Below are 12,429 nucleotides of genomic sequence, written 5' to 3'. Positions count from 1 at the left end.
GCAGGGTTTCTCCATTAGTTTTCAGGGAGGCCTCTGTTTTGGACAATGTATCAGCAAAGGCAGTGAGAAGACAAAGAGGCATCCAGTCATGCAAGAACCGGCAGTAAACAAAACATTGGGAGCGAAGTTCTCTCACCACTTCTCTTACATTCCCATTCTGAGCGTTTTAAAGGTCACTGTGGATAAGTAACGAGGCACGTCTTGTTTATCACTTGTGTGTGGGAAAGGTAATTGAGAATGAGATCCCCATTGGGCCAATAGCCTTTGGATTTCACTGACCGGTACTGCTGCTGTCACTGCAACTGATCAGACTGTCACCATATATTCCATGGAACATCGGACGCGCTGCTGATTAAATAGGATTGAAATAGGGCAGATTGTCCTTCAAGGAACAGCGAGATATATTTTTTACAAATGTTATTCATTTTGAGAATTGGGCCTCAATGATGTGGCTTGATAAGTTTTAATTAATGCCCAACAACATATCTGGCACTGAAAATTAACCATTATAATGTGGAATTATATTCCTTCAGGTTTTAATTATTGTTAAAGATTCAAAAAACTAATGTTTTCGAATTATTTCGGTTTCTTTTATCCCCCTCATTCTCTTAAGACCATGTTTATTTCCCTCACTTTAATTCTATTTCTGTACATGATTTGACATTGAAACTGACACATCCTCTTTCACTCTCTACACTGAACATGAAAGGTTCTTCTATCTGATTGGTCAAGGAGATGCACAGTTGTTTGTCCTGTTCACAAAGGTCTGAGCTCCTCTGTAGAGGGCGCTTCACATTTCTGGCTGTCAAATTTATAGTAAGTTCCAGTGTAAAATCTCACAGAATGTCTGTGGCCAAGTGCTAATGTGATGAACGGCCGCGCCGCTCATTCACCAGCAAGAGGATAATCCAGCCCAGTTACTTCTAATGTTCTACATGTCTTGAACCTTTGTGCTTTCTCATTTTCTGGACTCATTTTTCAGACTCTGGTTGAAACAATGTTCAACGTTTATGAGACCAGGGATATGGGGGCCGTTGTTGAATTGAACATTTGTTCTTGTATTTGTAGAGAGGATGGTATTTGAACTCAGCCCTGCCCATTATCGCGGCCAGAGTTTGTTATTTCGACTTTGGCTCCGGAACAGCAGCACCTGTTCGTTATTTTTGTGAATTCAAAATAATGCAAAAAGCTAACATATGAACAGAGGCAGGTTTCAAATTAATGGTGTCTCAGAGCTCGCAATATCGTCTCTGAGTCAGAAGATGGTGGGAGTGAAATTCGGCTCCACCAGTAGCACAAACGGGCTCAGAGCAAATCGGATCCAAACGGTCATCACCTGGAACAACATAAATAGTCACACAAGTCGATGAAGCTTGGAAAAGTAAACACTTTGCTGTAATATGTCTGAAAATGAAACTGACTGTGTTCCTTCAGCACTGTCTGTTGGAATGCTCAGTTCCCCAGTGTAGAGAAGGTGACACATTCACAATCCTCGATTCAGTCATTTCCCACCTAGCTGAGAATGAGCTAAATTGAAATGAGCACGTCAAACATGGCACTAAACGGTGTCTAGAGGGTGGATTTGGAAATTCTGAGTGGCTGCACTGAGCATTGCCAGCTCTATTTGGTGCACCATCCTCTTCAATTCATCCCTTACATGTATAGTTAGATTATGCAGTTCATTTTTCCCCAGCGCTTGGGTACATTTCTAAATTTGAATTTGACCCATGTCAAGGCAACCTTGTCAGCTACACATTTACAGATACAAAGTGGCCACAATATGATTCACTGGGACGAAGTCCCCAAGAATGTTGATGATCGAATGCAAATTCCACCAAAACTAGTTTACAGCAAGTGTCTGTCATTGAGACGGTTCAATTCCTAATTGTTTGCACGGACCTTTTTCCCAAATGTCCTGGGCTTCATGTGGACTGGTTTGTGAAGTTCTTTGCTATCTTTACAAATATTTCATCGACAGTGCAACGTCAAAATGAGGACCCGTCCGGGATTCGAACCTGTGACCTTGACATATACTAGATTTTTCAACCCCAATGCGAGAATCATACACCTAGCCCATCGAGCCCGCTGAAGTTGGCAAGTGAACTCTATAGATCTCCATAATCAAACCTTGTTTTTGCTATTCTCGACAAGCACAGCGTTTCAGAACTAGACAGCTGTGACTTTGCCTTGTCCACCTGACTTGTAATGTGCAGCAAGTTGCACTCAGACAGTTAATTGTGTGCAGTTTTGGTCGCCTTATCTGAGGAAGGATGTTCTTGCCATGGAAGGACATCAGCGAAGATTCACCAGGCTGATACCTGGGATGGCAGGAATGACGTATGAGGAGAGATTAGGTCGATTGGGCTGGTACTCACTGGAGTTTAGAAGAATGAGAGGGGATCTCATTGAAACTTATAAAATTCTGACAGGACTGCACAGACTAGATGCAGGAAGGATGTTCCCGATGGCGGGGGAGTCCAGAACCAGGGGTCACAGTCTAAGAATAAGGGGTAGGCCATTTAGGACAGAAATGAGGAGGAATTTCTTCACACAGAGAGTGGTGAACCTGTGGAATTCTCTGCCACAGAAGGCAATCGAGGTCAATACATTAAATATATTCAAAAAGGAGTTGGATATATTTCTTAAGGCTAAAGGGATCAAGGGTATGGGAAGTAAGCAGCGACAGGGTACTGAATTTGGATGATCAGACATGATCGCATTGAATGGCAGAGCAGGCTTGAGGGCCCGAATGGCCTACTACTGCTCCTATCTTCTATGTTTCTATTGTTATTGAGCTGTTCGGGTGTTAATGTATCGAGGCAGCAGATATATACCCCGAGCGCAGCAGCAGCGTTTCTGAATTAGTTTGCACTGTGGCCTCTGATTTGGACCATGTATCAGCAAAGGCAGTGAGAAGATATGGAGGCAGAGAATGAGGCAACAACCGCCAGTAAACCTCACATAGCGAAATAAGTTCGTCCTCCTCCTCTCCTACATCTCCACTCTATGGTGAGATATAAACTTCACCTCAAAGTGCTTGTTAAATTTCACTGCAGATATATAATGAAGAGCATCTCGGTTGATCGCTTCTGTGTGGGAAAGATCAGTAAAATGTTGGTCACCATTACCACAAGAGAATTTAGACTTAACTGACCGATAATGCAGTTGTTTATACAAGTGATCAGATTGTCACCGTATACAAAATGGAACAGGAGACATGCTGATGATAAAATTATTTAAGTATTGCATAATAAGCAGCGGCAGCGCGAGAGGATAACGAGAGGCCCGAGAGCTGACCTAAATTAAAGCAGCGGCAGCAGTGAGAGGATAAAGAGTGGCCCAAGAGCAGACCCAAATTAAAGCAGCGGCAGTGTCGACAGGATAAAGAGCGGCCCAAGAGCGGACCTGAATTAAAGGAGCGGCAGCGGCGAGAGGATAAATAGCGGCCCGAGAGCGGACCTGAATTAAAGCAGCAGCAGCGGCGAGAGGATAAAGAGCGGCCCAAGAGCAGACCCAAATTAAAGCAACGGCAGCGTTGAGAGGATAAGCAGCGGCCGAGTGCGGACCTGAACTAAAGCAGCGGCAGCGTCGAGAGGATAAATAGCGGCCCGAGAGCGGACCTGAATTAAAGCAGCGGCAGCGGCGTGGCTCTGAATCAAGAACAGCAAAAACATCACAGTGACGTCACAGGAGAGCAGGTCGATGATTTGTTAGAGTGACGTCATAGGAGAGCAGGTAGATGATTGGTTGGTGAGTATTACATGTTTTTTTTGCTCTGTAAATTTGGGAGGGAGGTTAAATTAAGAGCTGAGAAACTGTAACTTGCTAGTAGTTATTAAATTAATAATTAAACTAGATAAATTAATCAAACAATAAAAGTAAAATATAGATTGAATAAAAGCATTAACTAATTAATTAATTAATAAAACAAGGTTAGAGGTGGCAGGTGTGTCGCCACTGCAGCATGTGGGAGTTTGTACCGAGCATCAGGATCCCGAGCAACAGCATCAGAGAGTTAAATGCGTGGCTCAAAGAGAGGTGTGGGAAAATGGGGTTTGAATTCATGGGGCACTGGCACGTGTACAGGGGAAAGAGGGAGCTTTTCCCTCGTGACGTGCGCCAAATCAACCAGGCTGGGACCAGCGTCATCGCGAATCGAATAACTAGGGTGTAGATAGTGCGTTTTTAACTCAAAATGGGGGGGAGCGGTCAGGTGAGGGGAAATTTAGAATTCTAAAGTGTAACGTGAAGGCAACAGAGCAGTGTAACGACTTGGGTATCAATAAGCAGAGTCTGACAGGAAGGGACAGAGAATTTAATGCTAGCAGTGCAGCAGAGAATAAGGTCAAAGCAGGGAATAATCGTACTAAAATTAAATGAAAGGCTCTTTATCTGAATGCACGATCCATTCTTAACAAGATAGACGAACTGGTGGCACAAATAGTGATAAATGGATTTGATCTAATAGCCATCACAGAGACGTGTTGCAACGTGACCAAGGTTGGGAACTAAATGTACCAGTGTATGTGACGTTTCGAAAAGACTGGCAGCATGGAAAAGTAGGGGTTTAGCCCTGAATATAAAGGATGACATAACGACAGTAGAGAGAAAGGACCTCGGTTCGGTTGATCAGCAACTAGCCTCAGTATGGGTGGAGATAAGGATTAACAAGGGGCACAAAACACTGGTGGCAGTAATATATAGGCCCCCTAGCAGTAGCTATCCCGTTGGACAGGATATTAATCAAGAAGTAGTAGGAGCTTGTAACAAAGGTAACGCAATAATCGTGGGGAACTTTAATCTTCATATAGACTGGACAAATCAAATTGGCAAAGGTAGTCTGGAGGATCAGTTCATGGAATGCATTCGGAACAGATTCCGAGAACAATACCTCATGGAACCAACCAGGGAACAGGCTGTTTTAGATCATATAATGTATAATGTGACAGGATTATTTAGCAATCTCATAGTAAAGGTTCATCTGGGGCAGACTGATCATAATATGCTAGAATTTCATGCAAAGTTTGAGAAGGACTTGCCTATTCTGAAACGAGTGTTTTATACTTCAATAAATTCAATTACATAGGCTTTAATTGTCTAAGGTAGATTGTAAAAATAGATTAAAATGCATGGTGGTAGATAGGCAGCAGTTAGCATTTAAAGAAATATGTCATAATTCTCTACAAAAATGCATTCCATTGAGAAACTAAAACTCCACGGGATACGTGATCCAACCGTGGTTAACTAAAGAAGTTAATGTTAGCTTTAGATTGAAAGAAGACGCCTATAATGTTGTGAAGAATAGTAGTAAGCCTGAGGATTGGGAGAGTTTGAAGAACCAGTAAAGGATGACCAAAAACTTAAAAAAGGGGAAAAAATAGAATAGGAGAAAACATTAGTAAGAAATATAAAACCGCTTGTAAGAGCTTCTACAAGTATGTAAAAAGGAAGAGAGTAGCAAAAGTAAACGTTGGTCCGTTAGAGGCTGACAGGAAAAATTATTGTGGGGAATAAGGAAATGGCAGAAACTTTACACACATATTTTGTATCTGTCTACACAGTAGAAAACACTAAAAGCATACCGAAATGATGGGGAACCAAGGCTCTAATAACGGTGAGGAATTAACGATATTAAAATTAGAGAAAAAGCACTGGAGAAATGAATGGGATTAAAAGCCGATAAATCCCCTGGACCCGACGGCCTACATTCTAGGGGTCGAAAAGAGATGGCTGAATAGATTGTGGAGGCATTGGTTTTGATCTTCCATAATTCCCTAGATTCTAGAATGATCACAGCAGATTCGAAGGTAGCAAATGTTACAATGCTATATAAGAACGGAAGGAGAGAGAAAACAGGGAACTACAGGCCAGTTAGCCTGACATCAGTCGTCGGAAAAATGCTTGAATCCATTGTTAAGGAAGTGGTAGCAGGGCACTTAGAAAATCATAACTTGATTAGGCAGAGTGAACATGGTTTTATGAAAGGGAAATTGTGTTTGACAAACTTATTAGAATATGTTTCGGGAAGTAACTAGCACCGCAGATAAAGTGGAACCAGTGGAAGTAGTATATTTGGATTTCCAAAAGGCATTCGATAAGGTGCCTCATAAAAGATTATTACACAAGGTTAGGGCTCATGTGGTTGGTGGTAATATACTAGCATGGATAGAGGATTGGTTAATGGGCAGATAAAAGAGAATAGGGCTAAGCGGATCTTTACCAGGTCGGCAGGCAGTAACTAGTGGGGTGTCGCAAGGATCAGTGTTGAGGCCTCAGTTATTTACAAACAGTGGTAATGACCTGGATGAACGGATCGAGTGCAACCTATCCAATTTTGCTGGCGATGCAACACAAGGTGGGACAGTAACTATGAGGAGAACACAAATCGTCTGCAAAGGGATATAGAGAGACGGTAAGGTGGCAGATGGAGTATTAGGTAGGAAAATGTGAGGTTATTCACTCTGGTGGAATCCATAGGAAACAGAATATTTTTTAATTGGTGAGAAAGTTTCAAATGTTGCTGCTCAGAGAGATTTGGTCATCCTCGGGCAAGAAACACAGAAAGCTAGCATGCAAGTACAGCAAGCAATAAGGAAGGCAAATGGCATATTGGCCTTTATTGCAAGAGTAAGGAAGTCTTGCTACAATGGTAGAGGGCCTTGGTGAGACCACACCTGGAGTACTGTGCCCAGTTTAGGTCTCCATATCTAAGGAAGGATAAATGTGCCTTTGAGAATTAGCCTGAAGGCTCACTAGAGTGACTCCTTGGATGAGGGGGCTGTCCTATGATGAGACATTGTGTAGATTGGGCCTATCCTCCCTGGAGTTTAGAAGAATAAGAGGTGCTTTCATTGAAACATATAAGATTCTGAAGGGGATTGACAAGGTAGGTGCTAAGAGGTTGTTTCCTCCGGCTGGAGTGTCTCGAACTCAGGGGCTCAGGCTCAGGATAAGTGGTAGGCCATTTAAGACGGAGATGAGGAGGAATTTCTTCCCTCAGAGGGTTGTGAGTTTTTGGACTTATCTGCCCCAGAGGATATGGAGTATAATTCAAGGCTGAGAGAGGTAGATTTTTGATCTCAAGGGGAATCAATAGATATGGAGATCGGGCGGGAAAGTGTTGAGATCGAGGATCAGCCATGATCTTATTGAATGGCGGAGCAGGCGCGAGGGGCCGAATGGCCTCCTCCCGCTCCTTTTTCTTATGTTATTTTCTCCTCATTGACTGTTTCTCTCTCTCTTTCTCTCTCTCTCTCTCTCCTCTCTATGTTTCTCCCTCTCTCTTTGTGCCTGTCTCTATCTCTGGCTTTCTCTTTATCTCTCTGTCCCTCTGCCTCCCTCACACTATCTGTCTCTCTCTCTCTCTCTCACTCACTCACGCTCTCTCTCTGCCTCTCTCTCTGTCTCTGCCTCTCTGATTTTCGTTCGCTTCCTGTCTGTCTCTCTCTGGGGCTCTCTCTTTCTCTGTGGGCCCGAGCCCAGACCTTTCTGCTCTGTGTGCGGGCCTCAGTACCACAACAGGTGAAATCAATGGACCCACAGCCTCAACAACAATTTGGAGAATTCCAGATTTCAATTGCACTTTGTTTGAAGAAGTGCCTCCTGACATCACCCCTGAACAGCTTAGCACTAATTTTAATGTGAGCCACCTTGTTCTCGGCTACCCCTACCAGATCTTTCGATCGACCCGATGTACTTCTTCGAATAAAATAAAGTTTTAATTCCTTCATTTCTCTCCACTCACTGACAGCTATAAAATGAGCCAATGTGCTTTAGCGAAAGCTGGGGCTGAGGCACCAACATTGGCCCAGGACGCTCGGGGAGTGAACTCAAGTCCCAGAAGAAGCCCGACGTCCCCATTGCAACATCGAACCCCGCTGAGCTGAAGCATCGAGGAAATGTAGTCGGCAGCCGCCACTGGCTTTCCCGGGCTCGGGGAAGCAGGCTCTGAAGAAAAAGCAAAGAAGAAGAACAAATGCAATGAAGCAAGAACCAAATACTGGCCAGGAAAAGCTCCGAGTGTTCGAGAAACCTGTATATTTGTATGATTGATAACAAAACGCCTTCGAACCCGAGGATACTTCGAACAGATGAAGAATTTCAGTTCATTTTCCGACACAAATCCAAGCAGCAGAGGCAATGAACACGTTGAAACCGGCAAATAGAAAAACATCTATCATTAAGCAACAATAGAATAAGCAATGTATGGCAAAGAGAAGGAAGCAAGGAAAGAAATAATCTTTCAAAGAAAGAAAGAAGGAAATAAAGTACAAGCACTTGTGTCTTTATATACTGACACTGTGGTTCTTTCTACACCGGGACAGCAGAGGGCGCACTAGGGCCATCAGCCACATTAGTGCCTGAAACATGGTTCAATAGGAACACGGAGGACATTCAGCCCCTCCAGCTGCTTACACTGGAACAGAATGAGTATTTCATACCCTCGAGCCTGTTACACAGACAAAGAAGGAGCCTATATAGTATGTCAATCCTATTACTGAGGAACAGTATAATGCCATTGAGCCCTTGAACCTGTTGCACAGGAACAGAAGGACGCCATTCAGCCGCTTGAGCCTGTTACATTGGAACATGAGGAGGCCAGTCAACCCCTCGAGCCTGTTGCATAGGAATAGAAGGAGGTTATTTAGCCCCTCGAGCCTGTTACATAGAAACATGAGAAGACTTTTCAGTTCCGTGAGCCTGTCACGCAGGAACAGAAGGAAGTAATTCGGACACTGAATCCTGTTGCACAAGAAGAGTCATAGAGTCATAGAGTTTTACAGCACAGAAAGAGGCCCTTCGGCCCATCGTGTCTGCGCCGCCCATCCCTCCCTGTCCAGTCTAATCCCATTTTCCAGCATTTGGTCCATAGCCTTGTATGCAATGGCATTTCAAGTGCTCATCCAAATGCTTCTTGAATGTTGTGAGGGTTCCTGCCTCTACCACCCTTTCAGGCAGTGAGTTCCAGCTTCCAACCACCCTCTGGGTGAAAAAGTTCCTCCTCAAATCCCCCCTAAATCTCCTGCCCCTTACCCTGAATCTGGCCCCCTTGTTATTGACCCCCCTACTAAGGGAAAAAGATCCTCTTTATCCACCCTATCTATGCCCCTCATCAATTTGTACACCTCAATCAGGTCCCCCCTCAGCCTCCTTTGCTCCAAGGAAAACAACCCCAGCCTGTTGAGTCTTTCTTCATAGCTGAGGCGCTCCATCCCAGGTAACATCCTGGTGAATCTTCTCTGCACCCTCTCCAAAGCAATCACATCCTTCCTATAGTGAGGCGACCAGAACTGCACACAGTACTCCAGCTGTGGCCTCACCAGCGTTTTGTGCAGCTCCATCATAACCTCCCTGCTCTTATATTCTATGCCTCTGCTAATGAAGGCAAGTATCCCATAAGCCTTTTTAACCACCTTATCTACCTGTTCCGCTGCCTTCAGGGATCTATGTACATGTACACCAAGGTCCCTCTGACCCTCTGTACTTCCTAGGGTCCTACCACTCATTGTGTATTCCCTTGCCTTATTTGTCCGTCCAAAATGCAGCAGAAAAGAACAGCAGGAGGCCATCAGCTCTTCGAGCCTGTTACATAATAACAAGAGGAGGCCATTTTGCCTTAGAGCATTTTGCACAGGACAGGTGGTGGCCATTCCGCCTCTTCAGCCTATGACATAGGAACAGGAGGATCTTATTTAGACCACTCAAGCCTGTTAGATAGGAAGAGGAGAGGGCCATTCTGTCCCTCGAGCCTGTTGCACAGTAACAAGAGGAAGCCATTCAGCCTCTCGAACTAGTTACACAGGAGAAGGCCATTCAGCCCATCAAACATTTTACATAGGAACAGGAGGGTGTCATTCTGTCACTCGAGTCTGTTACTGAGGAACCGGAGCCGGCCATCAAGCTGCTCGAGCCTGATTCACAGCAGCTGGAGGAGGCCATTCATCCCCTTGACCCAGTTACACAGGTACAGTAAGAAGCCAGTGGTACGGTAGCAGCGTGGTTATATTACTGGTTTGTTAATCCAGAGGCCTGGACAAATGATCTGGAGACATGAAAGAAAATCCCACCACAGCTGTTGGCGAATTTAAATTCAGACAATTAAGTGAATCTGGAATTGAAAAGCTGGTATCTGTATAAGTTACCATGAAACGACCGGATTTTTGTAAAAACCCATCTGGCTCACAAATGTCCTTTAGAGAAAGAAATCTGCCGTCCTTACCTGCTGTGGCCTGTCTGTGACGCCAGACAAACAGCAATGACTCTTAACTGTCCTCTGAAATGGTAGCAAATCGCTACAAAGGAATATCTTAAGAATAAAATCGCAAAGACCACTCAGCATCGATAAAGGTGCCCGCAGCCCAGTCCTCCTCCCGAACATAAAGGAACTTGTGCCGTGATTGGGGGAGCTGTACCACAGACGGGTCAAGCAACTGCCTGAAAGACATAATCAAACCGGATCATTCTGTGTCTGTTTAAAAGGGATGTGCTGTCAGTCCCGGATCATTCTATTTCTGTGTAAAAGGGATGTACTGTCAGCCCGGGATCATTTTGTGTCTGTTTAAAAGGGATGTGCTATCAGTCCCGGATCATTCTGTGTCTGTTTAAAAGGGATGTGCTGTCAGTCCCGAATCATTCTGTGTCTGTTTAAAAGGGATGTGCTGTCAGTCCCGGATCATTCTGTGTCTGTTTAAAAGGGATGTGCTGTCAGTCCCGGATCATTCTGTGTCTGTTTTAAAGGGATGTGCTTTCAGTCTCGTATCATTCTGTGTTTGTTTGAAAGGGATATGCCGTCGGTCCTGGATCGTTCTGTGTCTGTTTAAAAAGGATGTGCTGTCGGTCCTGGATCATTCTGTGTCTGTTTAAAGGGATGTGCTTTCAGTCCCGGATTATTCTACGTCTGTTTAAAAGGGATGTGCTGTCGGTCCTGGTTCATTCTTTGTCTGTTTAGCAGGGATGTGCTGTCAGCCCCGGATCATTCAGTGTCTGTTTAAAAGGGATTATACATAATGTTATACAGAAAGAGGCCAACTGTTCTCTGTCGTTGTTAATGCTACACACGAGGTTCCTCCAAATCTAATTCATCTCACCTTGTCAGCATATTCCTTTCCCCCTCCCTCTTAAATGCATCTGTGTCATTCACCTCAACTAATTCTCTTTGGAGCTCCTTCCTCATCTCCACCACTTTTGGGTAAATAAATTACTCCTGAAGTCGCTACTGGGTTTATCGGTTATTATTTACGACCTGTATTTCTGGACACCACCACAATATGAAATGTTTTCGAAGTATCGGCGTGTAGATGCGATGGCCGAGTAATTAAGGCGCTGGATTCGAAATCCTATGGGGTTTTCCCACGCAAGTTTGAACACCACATGCAGCGCTTCTACTGCAAGCCATTTATTTAATTTAATCGGCTCACTGTGGAGATCACTGGCCCAGAAACAGATCAGAATTCCCTGCACTGCACTTTATTACACTGATTAACGCAAAGCTGTTGTTCCAACTAGAAACACTGATAACTTATTGGCATTATTTAGATATTGAGGGTTTGTTGGAAACTCTTTGCAAAGATTAGTGAGCAATATACACACAGAACAGCCCTGCAATGTTTGGAAGGAAATCACCTTTAGTGCGGTTTGGGTTTCTTAAGATTTTAAAAGTAGTACAAGATTTTATAAGTGTATAAAACGTCCAGGGCAGGATCCGAACCTGGAATTTTCTGATGATCTCTGGTAGAAGGGCAAACCGCATGAATCTACAACACGTGACTGAACGCATGCTGAACAGCGGACACAGTCTATTTAGACAGAGCTAAGCGACCCAACAACCAATAAATCACGTCAAAGCTCTGCAGATACAGTGTGTCGGTGGTAGAGTGAGTGAATGTTTATGGCGGTGGATGCGGTGCCAAACAGGCAGACAGCTTTATCCTGGATTTTGTCGAGCTTGTTGAGTGCTGCACTCATCCAAGCAAGTGGAGAGTATTTCAGCACACTCCTGACGTGTGCCTTGTGGATGGCGGAAAAGCTTTGAGGAGTCAGGACACTCGGCGCAGTATACCCACCCTCTGAAGTGCTTTATTCGCCACACTATTTATGTGGCTGGTCCAGTTAAGATTCTGGTCAATGGTGACCCCCAGGATTGTAATGGTGGGGGATTCGGTGATGGTAATGCTGTCGAATGTCAAGGGGGCGGGGTTAGCCTCTCGCTTGTTTGATATGGTAATTGTTTGGCACTTGTGTGGCGCCCATGTCATAAGATGTTGGCTGTGGTCATGTGTGGCTCACAATGACATATGCACAGCATTTCTCGAAGGGATGGTGTGTGATTGACAACAGCAGGTTGTCTAAAGGGAGATTAGTGCCAGAACTTGTCCGATAGTATCTGGAGATTTGAAGACGTCTCGAAAATATAAGCTTGGGACCTAAAAG

Source organism: Somniosus microcephalus, unplaced genomic scaffold, assembly GCF_052327205.1.
Source record: "Somniosus microcephalus isolate GS21.2 unplaced genomic scaffold, FLI_Smic_1.0 unresolved_chr8, whole genome shotgun sequence".
Lineage (NCBI taxonomy): Eukaryota > Metazoa > Chordata > Chondrichthyes > Squaliformes > Somniosidae > Somniosus > Somniosus microcephalus.
This window is presented reverse-complemented; position numbering follows the sequence as displayed.